Genomic DNA, 12,067 nt, shown 5'->3' with positions numbered 1-12,067 from the left:
CCTGGCCTCCCTGGGTTGGGGATCCGGCGTTGCCATGAGCTGTGGTGTAGATCGCAGGGGTGGCTTGGATCTGGTGTTGCTGTGGTTCTGGTGTAGGCCGGCAGCTACAGCTCTGATTTGACCCCTAGCCTGGGAACCTCCATGTTCCTTGGGTGTGGCCCTAAAAGGACAAAATACCCCCCAAAAAAAGATTTCAGTAGGTTCATATATAGAGTAATTGTTGAAAATCATTTCCATCAAATCAAAGAATCCTTTGGTAATGAAGTTTCTGGGTATTTTTAACAAAAGACTGAAATCTTTTCAGTCTGTTTATGGAGTATATAAACACCTTATGCTTGAGAATTAATAGGAAATAAGGTCTGTTTTTAGCATTACCAAATACTGGGCAGATACTATAAATGCAGGTTTAGAATTGAACATTCACAGGAAGATTACAACTCTTTGTCCAGAGTCTCTTTAAGAGTTTTAATAAAGCTGGCTGCCTTCTTGGCATCTGAATCGGTTTTGTGTACTCTTATCACCCCATAACCACTACCACCCTCTCTCTAAACACACACACACACAGACCCCTTCTGTCTTTAGTCTCTTTCCCCACAGATGTTCTGATCTGAATGGTTTCATTTAGGTCAGGAATTTTTTTTTTTTTTTTTTTTTTTTTGCCATTTCTTGGGCCGCTCCTGTGGCATATGGAGGTTCCCAGGCTAGGGGTCGAATTGGAGCTGTAGCCACCAGCCTACACCAGAGCCACGTCTGTAACCCAGACCACAGTTCACGGCAACGCCGGATCCTTAACCCACTGAGCAAGGCCAGGGATCAAACCCGCAACCTCATGGTTCCTAGTTGGATTCATTAACCACTGGGCCACGACGGGAACTCCTAGGCCAGGAGATACTTTAGCTTCAGTATATTGTCCTTTCAGTAGATTCCATGTAGTGTGATGGGCAACTCCACCATTAGTGGTTAGCTATTTTTGGTGCTCCTGTTAACTCATTTGTAAAAGGAGGTGTGTGATTGGGATTCAGTGCGTTAATCACTAAGAAACATAAAATAATGTGTTGGGCTCTCAGCAAGAATTAACCTGATAACTGGTTTTTACTCAGATTTCTACTACCCACCTATCCTGTGTTTCAAACACATCATTTTTCTTTAAATCGTTTTTGGCCTGTCCCCTTTTGAAGTTGTAGATAACTGAAAATTTGGAAGTCCAAAACTATGTGTGGGTTTTTTGGTTTTGTCTTTTTAGTGCCACACCAGCAGCCTGTGGAGGTTTCCAAGGCTAGGGGTCCAATCAGAGCTATAGCCACTGGGCTACGCCACAGCCACGGCAACGTGGGATCCGAGCCACATCTGTGACCTGCACCACAGCTCAAGGCAACAGCAGATCCTTAACCTACTGAGCAAGGCCAGGGATGGAACCCACCTCCTCATGGATGCTAGTTGAACTTGTTAACTGCTGAGCCACAACGGAACTCCCGATGAGTTTTCTTTTTCTGAGTGACTTACGTATACCTGGTTCTCTGATGATGAATATCTCTATTTTTCTGACCTATTATAGCCAGGAAATGTTTGAAGTCTCATCTGTTCTGCTTAATATTTTCTCTTTGTCTCCCTATCTATTTTTCCAGACTGCAGGAAGACTTGTTTTCTGTTCTGATTAACTTTCACTGGCTCATTGAATTCATTAATTATTGAGCCTCTAAGTGTCAGGTGCTGCTCTAGGGACTGTTGATAAAACAATGTTCCCTGCTCTCAGGTTAAAAAAGGACTGCATAAACAAACGAAAGGAGTTAGGTAATAGGCAAATCAGGTGAAAGGATGCGGTAGTACTTGTCAAGATCTATGGCGATAGAGTGGTTGTGCCAGCATGTACCAGAGTGATGATGTGAGAAACCGAAAATTGAAAGTCTAACAAAGTAAAATGGTCAGGTCTTGGTAAGGAAAAAGGTGGGATCAAAGAATTTTGAGATTTTTTACTTGCTTAATTGGAAAAGTATAATATGTGGAACCCGAGCTTTCATGATGGAGAAGGGAAGGAGTGCTGGTGAAGCCCTCTTGGATTTTGGTGTGAGCTGCACCTAAAAGATGAGGCTCTGTAGGAGGATGTGCAGTTTTGACTTGTGCCTTTTTATTTCAAATCTTTATCTTTTTTTATGGGCTCTTTATTATTTTTTTAAGGGGTGCACCCTCGGCATATGGAGGTTCCCAGGCTAGGGGTTGAATTGAAGCTGTAGCTGCCAGCTTACACCACAGCCACAGCAAGTCTGCAACCTACAGCAGCGCCAGATCCTTAACCCACTGAGTGAGGCCAGGGATCGAACCCGCAGCCTCATGGATTCTAGTTCGGGTTCGTTAACCGCTGAGCCACGAAGGGAACTCCTAAAAAGCAGTATATAGAATCTTAAGTTTTATGTATATTTATTTTACCACACAAGCATGCTGTGTGCATTATGGAAAGTACAGATAATCCAGAAGAATGAACTACTCATGGAGGACTCCTGTAACTACTTTGGCATGTGTTTTCCTTTATATTATTAAACATTGTTTTAATGAAGGCGAACTACTTAACGGTTTTTATCAAATGTTTATTGAGCACCCCGGTGTGTCAGGTACTATTAAGGTTGAGGATGTATGAGCAAGACATGTCCATTGGTCTCCCTCTGAGCTTATGTACTTGACTGTGGAGAAGAGTATTTGTAAATGCAATGTGAAATAAGCTAATACAAAGCAACTAAGTGGCAGCTTTGGAGAGGTGTTCCCCAGTCACTTAGCACTGACCTGGAACATAGGAGGTTATTTTTTGGCAGCTGAATTTAGGTGTCTCAAAAGAATCGAGAATGACTCAAGTTCTAGTTAGATGTGTATAAAGGTACATAGAAATCAATGAAAAGCAGATATTTCCATTTTAAACTAGTGTAACCAGCAGAATTGTTATCTTTATACCCACTTTTTGTCTCTAAAATGAGTTTTCTCCAATATTTGAGAATATACTATGAATCACCTTGCTGGTGGCTTTACATCTAATTTAATACGTAGGCAAACTAAGGTGTAGTTACCTATTTTGCAGTCAGGGAGACTGAGGCTCCGAAAGGTTATGGTCCACAGGCATGAAATTATTTGAAATACTGGATTAGCTAAAGGTGTTGATCTGCTTTAAAAGATGACTAATTTTAGAATATGGGTTTTAAGCACTGGAAGTTTAAACTTTGATTGGAATGCATTCTTATCTTGGCTTTATTTTAGAAAACTAGAAAATCACAGCTTCCACATTAGCAGGCCTAAAGTTAAAGATTCCTTAATCACCTGCTATATTCACTTAAGTACAACGTTAAGTAATGAGGCAGAGTAGAGATTTGGAACAGAAATCAAATAGCTGTTTGAAGAAAATGATTTTTGAAGAGATGAACTAAAGCTTGGAGAGGTGAAAACAAAGCTCTTCCTGGCATATCGTGATAGTGAGTTGGAATAGAAAACAGATGTGAGACATTTCAGTTGGACGGTAACTTAACAGGAAGGAGTTTGTGATGTTTCAAAGCAGGCACCTAAATAACTAATAATGTATGAAAGAAGTGAGAAACACTTGGAGTTCCCGTCGTGGTGCAGTGGTTAACGAATCTGACTAGGAACCATGAGGTTGCTGGTTCAATCCGTGGCCTTGCTCAGTGGGTTAAGGATCCAGCGTTGTCATGAGCTGTTGTGCAGGTCACGGACACGGCTCAGACCCCGAGTTACTGTGGCTCTGGCGTAGGCTGGCAGCTACAGCTCTGATTAGACCCCCAGCCTGGGAACCTCCATATGCCGCAGGAGTGGCCCTAGAAAGAGCAAAAAGACAAAAAAAAAGGGGGAGGGGGAGAAAGACTTTATGGAGGTTCCCAAGCTGGGGGGCGGGGGGAATTCGAGCTACAGCTGCCAGCCTACACCACAGCCACAGCAACGCCAGATCTGAGCTGCATCTGCAACCTACACCTCAGCTCTCAGCAACGCCAAATCCTTAACCCACTGAGTGATGCCAGGGATCGAACCTAAAACCTCATGGCTCCTAGTCAGATTCGTTTTCACTGCACCACAATGGGAACTCCAGGAAATGTATTTTTTGAGGGAGGACGACCACAAACATAAGTTCAGTCCTGGGCATAATACAACTAATTTAGTCCCAGTTATAATCCTGCAAGGAGTACTATTTATTTTACAGAAGGATTAACTCAGGCAGAGTGAGTTTAGCTACTTTACCAACACCACTAATGGGCTAATGGGGGCTAGAACTAGTAGAGAATGTAATGGTGACGGGGGCTGTGCCTTAATCATCACCGAGGGAGGTAATGAAAGGTTTCAAGAAGTATATCTGAGATCCGAAATGAAGCGAAGGCGCGAAAGGAAAGAGCATCTGAAAGTAGCTTGATCTGTTCAAAGGTATTAATGGCCAGTGTGGCTATGATAGTAAGCGGATGATATCAAGAGGTAGATCACAGCTAAAGTGAGCACGGCCTTGTAGTTCGGATTTAACGCTTGCATTAGTGTGGTAGGGATCTGGTCAAGGAAGTGATGAGATCTGAATTAATGAGCCACTCGGAGAGATGGTGGGTTGCAGCAGTGAAGATGCTGATACGCAGTTAATGAGATAACTTGAGATACAACCTATGAGACTTTATTATGGATTGGATTTTGAATGTGAGGGAAAGATCGTATCCAAGGATGACTCCTGGGATTTTGATGTAACCTGGGTAGAAAGCAGTACTCTTAGGGAGGTAGAGAAGAAGCAAGAGTGGAATGTGGAGGGAGAATCAACAGTTCTTATATCTGTGTTCAGTTTTGTAGGGGTTTTTTTTCCTTTAGGGCCACATGTGGCATATGGAGGTTCCCAGGCTAGGGGTCGAATCAGAGCTGCAGCTGCCAGCCTACACCACAGCTCACAGCAATGCCAGATACTTAACCCTCTGAGCAAGACCAGCGATCAAGCCTGCATCCTCAGGCGAGTTTGTTACTGCTGAGCCACAATGGGAACTCCTAGTTTTGTATTCTAATTGAATACTCCAGAAGAAATGTCAGGCAGTTTGACTTTGGAATTGTGAGCAGAGCTCTATACTATGATTGGTCAGTATAGGTCTTCACAGCTTTTGGGTTACATGAGATCATCTAATAAGAGCGCAGAAGAGAAGAGGCCAACGACTGAACGAACCCTCAGGTACTCCCAACCAGCATATGGGGTTCTAGAACAGGAGGACCATGCAAAGAAAACTGAGGGAGACAAAATATGGCAAATATTGGTGTCATGGAAAGCTATGTTTCAAGAATTTGTCTTGGAGGAGTTCCTGTTGTGGTGCAGTGGAGAAGAATCCAACCCAGGAACCATGAGTTTGTGGGATCGACCCCTGGCTTCACTCAGTGAGTTAAGGATCTGGCGTTGCTGTGGCTGTGGTGTAGGCCAGCAGCTATAGCTCCGATTTGAATTCTCGCCTGGGAATCTCCATATGCCACGGGTGCGGCCCTAAGAAAAGTAAAAAAGTAAAAAATTTGTCTTGGAAAGTATAGGATACTGTGTCAAATGTTGCTGAGAGGTCAAATAAGGTGGTGAATTAATTAGGGTGAACTAACTGCTCAAACACAATAGTTTTTCCTCCTTCCTATAAAATGCAGAAGTGGTGGTGAAGAAGTCAGTTCTCATCTCACCCTCTTTTGATCATTTAGGCGCACAGATCTAGCAACTTCACTGTGTGGCTTCAAGATCCCTTTGTAGTCATTTCCATTATAGCTAGCTGAAAAGGAACGTGGAGGATCTTGAATGAAAATTATAATGGGCCATGTCTGGGAACCCATACACATCTCATATTCCATTGGCTTGAATTCAGCTACATGACTGCCTCTAACAGCAATGGAGATTTCAGAAAATAAGTCATACATAGAAGGAAAAGGAACCCGCCTATGGTGAGTAGCCAGTAATCTCTGGCACAATTTGCTTTGGCAGGATATAGGTCAAAATGAGTCTGTCCATTTTCTTAATAGAATGGCAGAATGTATTCATAGCTACATGCTCAACAGGATACAGAAAAGAAAGAACCTCACTTTTTTTCTTTTTTTTGGCTACACCTGCGGCAGACAGATTTCCTGGGCCAAGAGATTGAACCTGCACTACAGCAGTGACAATGCTGAATCCTTAACCCCTAGGTTTCCAGTGAACTCCTAAGAATCTTTTTGTAGTCTGAAGGTTTTATAACCCTCATTCACTTGGTGACTCAATTGAAATAATGTCAAAAACCCATGATCAATCAGTATCTCGTGATCTGAAGTGAGAAGTGTTTTTTTGGTTGTTTTTTCGTGTTTGTTTTTAATTTCTTTTGGCAAGAAACTGTTTTGGGATATCAAGACATGTTGAGAATGATTGTCGCCAAGAGTTATTTGACAGAGATGATTGCTAAGATGAGAAAGACAATATGATACCTCTAAGCTTAAATATATAAATTTACTAAAAAAGATTTCCAGGCAGGTTTATATATTTCTTATCCTCCTATACATTTATTTTTATTTTATTTTATATTTGCTTTTTAGGGCCACACCCGCGGCATATGGAGTTCATTTACTTTAGAAGTAGATAAGTTAACTTGGTAAATTTCTTTTTTTTTTTTTTTTTTTGCTTTTTAGAGCCGCACTCCTGGCTTGTGGAGGGTCCCAGGCCAGGGGTCTAATCAGAGCTACAGCTGCCGGCCTACACCACAGCCACAGCAACACCAGATCGATCCAAGCCTCATCTTCGACCTACACCACAGCTCATGGCAACGCCAGATCCTTAACCCACTGATCAAGACCAGGGATTGAACTCGCAACCTCATGGTTCCTAGTCGGATTTCTTTCTGCTGTGCCATGACGGAAACTCCTATACATTTATTATTTTTTTTAATTGCCATGTCAAATACATAAAATTCACCCTTTTAAAATGTGCAAATTCAGTGGTTTTTGGCATAATCACAACGTTGTATAATTCATCACTAATTCCAGAACATGTTCATCACTCTAACAAGAGACCCCATATCCATTATTGGTCACTCATTCCCATCTCCTCCTCAGTCCCTGGTAACTACTAACCTACTTTGTATGGATTTTCCTATGCTGGATACTTTTATTTATGAGCGGAATCATATAATATGTGACCTTCTGTGTCTGGCATCTTTCACTTAGCATAATGTTTCTTTTTTAAAAATTTTTTTATAATTGGTTTACAATGTTCTGTCACTGTCGAGTGACCCAGTTATACATATATATATACATTCTTTTTCTCATATTCTATCATAAATGATAGGATATGGTTCCCTGTGCTATACAGCAGGACCTCATTTAGCATGTTTTTCTTTGCTTAATCTTGCACTACCAATTCTCTAGGTAGCTTACATATCATCTATTTTCTCCTTTTTTTTTGGTCTTTTTAGGGCCACATCTGTGGCATATGAAGTTCCCTGGCTAGCAGTCAAATTGGAGCTGTAGCTGCCATCCTATACCACAGCCATAGTAGCAATGCAGGACTCGAGCCATGTCTGAGACCTACACCACATCTCATGGCAACTCTGGATTCTTAACGCACTGAGTGAGGCCAAAACCTCATGGATACTAGTGAGATTCTTTTCCATTGAGCCACGACAGGAATTCCGTATCTTCTTCACTCTTGACCTGGCAGATGCCAAGTCCTATGAAACAGAGTCAGCTGGTTTTACCATAAATTCATGCTGTCCAGGCTTGAGTGGGGACATTTCACTATTTTGTATTCTTTCATATCAAAATTATTCTTTAATAACAACCTATTTAAAGGAATATCTGCTCACAAGTCCTAGAGCCTCAATCTCATCATTACCTTTTTTACTTTGTCTGCAGAAATGAAGTTTTTTGTTTTTTTCCTTTTTTACAGCCACTCTTGTGGCATACAGAAGTTTCCAGGCTAGGGGTCAAGTTGGGGCTGCAGCTGCAGGCCTACACCACAGCCGTAGGAATGCCGGATCCTATCCTTAAACCACTGAGTAAGGCCAGGGATCAAACCTGCATTCTCATGGAGATGATGTCAGTTTCTTAACCTGATAAGCCGCAATAGGAACTCCCTGAAATGAAGTTTTTTGTTAAACAGAGATCTAAGCCATCTAAGGTATCTGTCCTACACTTCCCTGTTTTTCCTCTTTTCTCTAAACTTTCAAGGTTAAGCCCATTTCATACTTTATTACCTTCTCTTCACTATCTGTCCTTGGTTTTTCATTGTTCCTTTTCTTGCCTCTTTAAAGCCCCCCCTTTTTTTTCTACAAAGATTTTTCTGTTTAAAAAGAAGAAAATAAACAGTGACCCAATTCTGCTTCTACATAATGCTACCTCCTCTTCAGCAAAGATGAACTTTCCTAGGATGTGTGATTCTTTTTTTTTTTTTTTTTTTTTTTTTTTTTTTGCTTTTTAGGGCTGCACCTGCGGCATATGGAGGTTCCTAGGCTAGGGACTGAATCGGAGCTACAGCTGCTGGCCTACGGCATGGGCTAGCAATGCAGGATCTGAGCCACACCTGCTACACCGCAGCTCAAGGCAATGCTGGATCCTTAACCCACTGAGGGAGGCCAGGGATCAAATCCACAACCTCGTGGTTCCTAGTCAGATTCGTTAATCACTGAGCCATGACGAGAACTCCCTACAGTTGGCTTTTATTTATTTATTTTTTTTTGCTATTTCTTGGGCCGCTCCCGTGGCATATGGAGGTTCCCAGGCTAGGGGTCGAATCGGAGCTGTAGCCACTGGCCTACGCCAGAGCCACAGCAACGCGGGATCCGAGCCGCGTCTGCAACCTACACCACAGCTCACGGCAAGGCCGGATCATTAACCCACTGAGCAAGGGCAGGGACCGAACCCGCAACCTCATGGTTCCTAGTCGGATTCGTTAACCATTGCGCCACGACGGGAACTCCAAAACAAATTAAGTTTAAAAGCCAACTGTAGGAGTTCCCGTCGTGGCGCAGTGGTTAACAAATCCGACTAGGAACCATGAGGTTGCGGGTTCGGTCCCTGCCCTTGCTCAGTGGGTTAATGATCCGGCCTTGCCGTGAGCTGTGGTGTAGGTTGCAGACGCGGCTCGGATCCCGAGTTGCTGTGGCTCTGGCGTAGGCCGGTGGCTACAGCTCCAATTCAACCCCTAGCCTGGGAACCTCCATATGCCGCGGGAGCGGCCCAAGAAATAGCAACAACAACAAAAAAAAAATAAACTTAATTTGTTTTGAAATTGCTTTCTCAAAATTTGCTAGTCACCAAATCCAGTTTTTTTAGTCTTTATCCTTTAGGTTGCCTGTGGATAAGCTTTAAGTTTCAGGGCCTCTTGCTTAGAAGTACCTTTGGAAGGTTTATGTTGTTGAATATTTTTGTAAAGTTACAAAAGTAAAATATTGCATTCTTGTTTTCAAGCTTCAGGCCCAACAAACCTGGATTTACCACTTAATAAAAAGGAATCTACTTCTCATATAAAAGAAGTTCATCAGACTCTGTTCTAGGCTTTAGAGGTAACTAAATCGGGCATGGCTCCCCTCAACTTGGTCACAGATAAGGATAGAGCTAACTACATCTGGTATTGACTAAAGAGTTTTATTCTTTCCATGCTCAGGTCCCAGGCCTGATCCTCATTATTATAGCTTTGGAAGTAGATTTTAAGCAGTTTGACCAAAGTGATCGGGCTGAAAGATGAATTCATTCTAAGCAAACTCAAAAAGCTTATTTATAAATTAGATTGTTTATTTCTTTGTATACAAAAAGGAATTAATACCTTAATATTGACTATGATTATAAATATCTTGCTATCCAGGACATTCTCTTAATTGGATCAAGGTATTATGCAAACCACATACCGTTATAAAATATTTAATTTTCATGATTTAATGTGAAAATAACTGAGTGCTTAAGGCCTCTTCACTACACTGGTATCTGTGGTATTAGATAGCGGTACCAAACCCTAAATTCCTTGAAAATGAGGGAAACTCTTCTTTTGTGACTAGAGCATGTGCACGATTCTGACCTACCAGTCTTTGCCTGGTCATGGACTGAGCTGGTCTGTACCTTAAACATCGCATCCTTTCCAACTGCACCTTATTTAGCTGTCATACGCCAGGACTGCTCATGTCTAGTTCTGAACCATCATAGCCCTTTCTTCCTCTTTCATTCATGTCCTCTCTTCCGTCATCTCCAAAGTATTTTCCCCCACTTTCGGTGCCCAGGCTGTCTTCCCCAAGGTTCCTTCTACTGTCAGTTCTGTTATCACTTACCTTCCATCTTGTTTCGCCTACTTATCACCTCCTAGACTGTCACTTCATCTCCTACCTGGCCCAGACTGGTGCCACTACTGGGACTGGAAAAGAAGCGTCGAATCGCGATCTGGCCTGAACCTTCCCGGGTGAGGGCGTCAGAGCCCATTCTCCTTCCCAGCGGAGGAGCTTGAGGAACGCTTCATCACGCTCTTTGCTTAGTTTCCCCCTTCCATTTTCTCCAGATCCTATAAAACCACCACCACTTTTAGCCTCTCCGTGAGCCTCAGAATTGCCTCTTGCCTCAGTCTCGAGGAGAGGTCTCCCGGCGAAGGCAGAAAAATGCTTCCTTACTTGAGAATATAAGTGTATCCCGTTGCTGTGGCGTCTGCGCATCAGTGATCAGAACCTGAGCCGAGCCCCAGGTGAACTGGTTGGCTCTGAGCCAATCATAGTTCTTGACGACAGAGCCCAGCCAATCAGAACGCGGGAGACATGATGCACTCGGGGGCGGGCCCGGGCGGGTGAGGATCCGCCCCCTTGCAGCTTGGTGGCCAACGCCTTCGCTCCAGGCGAGGTAGAGCGGAGCAGGTTCACGGACTCCAGGGACCTGGCGCCTTACAATCTGCGAGGCGGTGCCCTCTCACCCAACTAATTTCCCAACAGGCTTTGCCCTTAACAGGTGTGGGTGCCTGCCGTGGACGCTTTTACTTCGGCCGTATCTCTCTCTGGAGACTTTGTGCCTATGGTTGGGGACAGAGTGAGGTCGTTGCCTTGACGACGACAGCATGCGGCCCTCGGTCCTCCTGAGTGTGAGCTTGAGGCAGGTCGAGGCCATTCTGCCTCCCTGCCTGTTTTACTTGGGACCCGTGACTGTGTCCGCAGAAGAAAGCACAAAAGCAGTAGAATTGCTGGTTTACTAGTCAGCATCTTTAGACCTGTGAGCGAGATGCATTTCAACTTGAATTTGTTTCCAAGTTGAAAAGCTTTGGGTTTTTCCACGGGAAAGGATTTAAAAGAAACAGTAAGTATAATACTTTTTAAAGCGTCTATTATCGCGTTCTTTTATCTATAATAGATTTCAACCTGTCCTTTAAAAAACTTACAAAATAGCATTATTTTTATTATCTAAATTGGTATGGAGACCATATGCTCCCATGGCACATGTCCAAAACTACTGCATTGCCAGTTGGCTAGGTTTCTTTTTAGTTTGTATTACCTTTAATATCCAAGAGTAGAAGGCATAAGAAGTTATGGTTTATGAGTAACTTTAAGCAAACAAGACATGGCGTTTTAACCAATGATACTTTTAAGGTATTTGTGGGCTGTGCCACTTTGTGAAAGCAGGTTTGTTCAATGTGCCGTGACCAACTGGGCAATTATTTGGAGAATACACTTGGAATAGTTCAACCTGCAGCATGTTAGCCTGCAACATGCTTAAGAACCTCTTAGACATGCCTAAGGTAATTTTAATTTTGTTCACTTTGCATTTGCAAATATTGAGGACGGCAGTCACAAGTGTTTTTAAATGATCTAGGTTATAGATTCCAGTTATTTTTGTGCTTATTATGATAAGCCTGAAGTCTAGTCTTTAGTAAAATATACTGTTTTAGTGAAAGGAAAAAAAAAATTACGAGAAGGGAGGATAGAATTACATAGAGAATTTTTTTTTCAAACACTGACATTTTATTTAAAAATATCCAGTAGAAGTTGAATGGAAGTTAAAATGTCAAATGTATGAAAGGTTAGTGTCAGGGACACTGCTCTGTAAACAGTTTATAATAGAACCTTCTATCAAAGCTGGTAGCAAAATAATGAAATAATTGGAG

At 42.6% G+C, this 12,067-nt stretch overlaps 1 protein-coding gene across 2 annotated transcripts in view; it reads left to right on the top strand.

The window, feature by feature from the left end:
* The window catches only part of CDKL2 (cyclin dependent kinase like 2), a 29,755-nt gene continuing 28,436 nt past the window's right edge, over positions 10,749 to 12,067 (top strand). Inside the window, exon 1 of one of the 2 annotated variants that reach the window (XM_021101448.1) lies at positions 10,749 to 11,262. The gene's annotated coding sequence lies outside the window, so the exon portion shown is untranslated. The remainder of the gene's footprint in view (positions 11,263 to 12,067) is intronic. The other variant, XM_021101447.1, reaches the window with a different exon arrangement.

This window comes from Sus scrofa, chromosome 8, assembly GCF_000003025.6.
Source record: "Sus scrofa isolate TJ Tabasco breed Duroc chromosome 8, Sscrofa11.1, whole genome shotgun sequence".
NCBI classification, from domain to species: Eukaryota; Metazoa; Chordata; class Mammalia; order Artiodactyla; family Suidae; genus Sus; species Sus scrofa.
The sequence above is the reverse complement of the archived record's forward strand: the minus strand, read 5'-3'. Positions and strand labels throughout refer to the sequence as shown.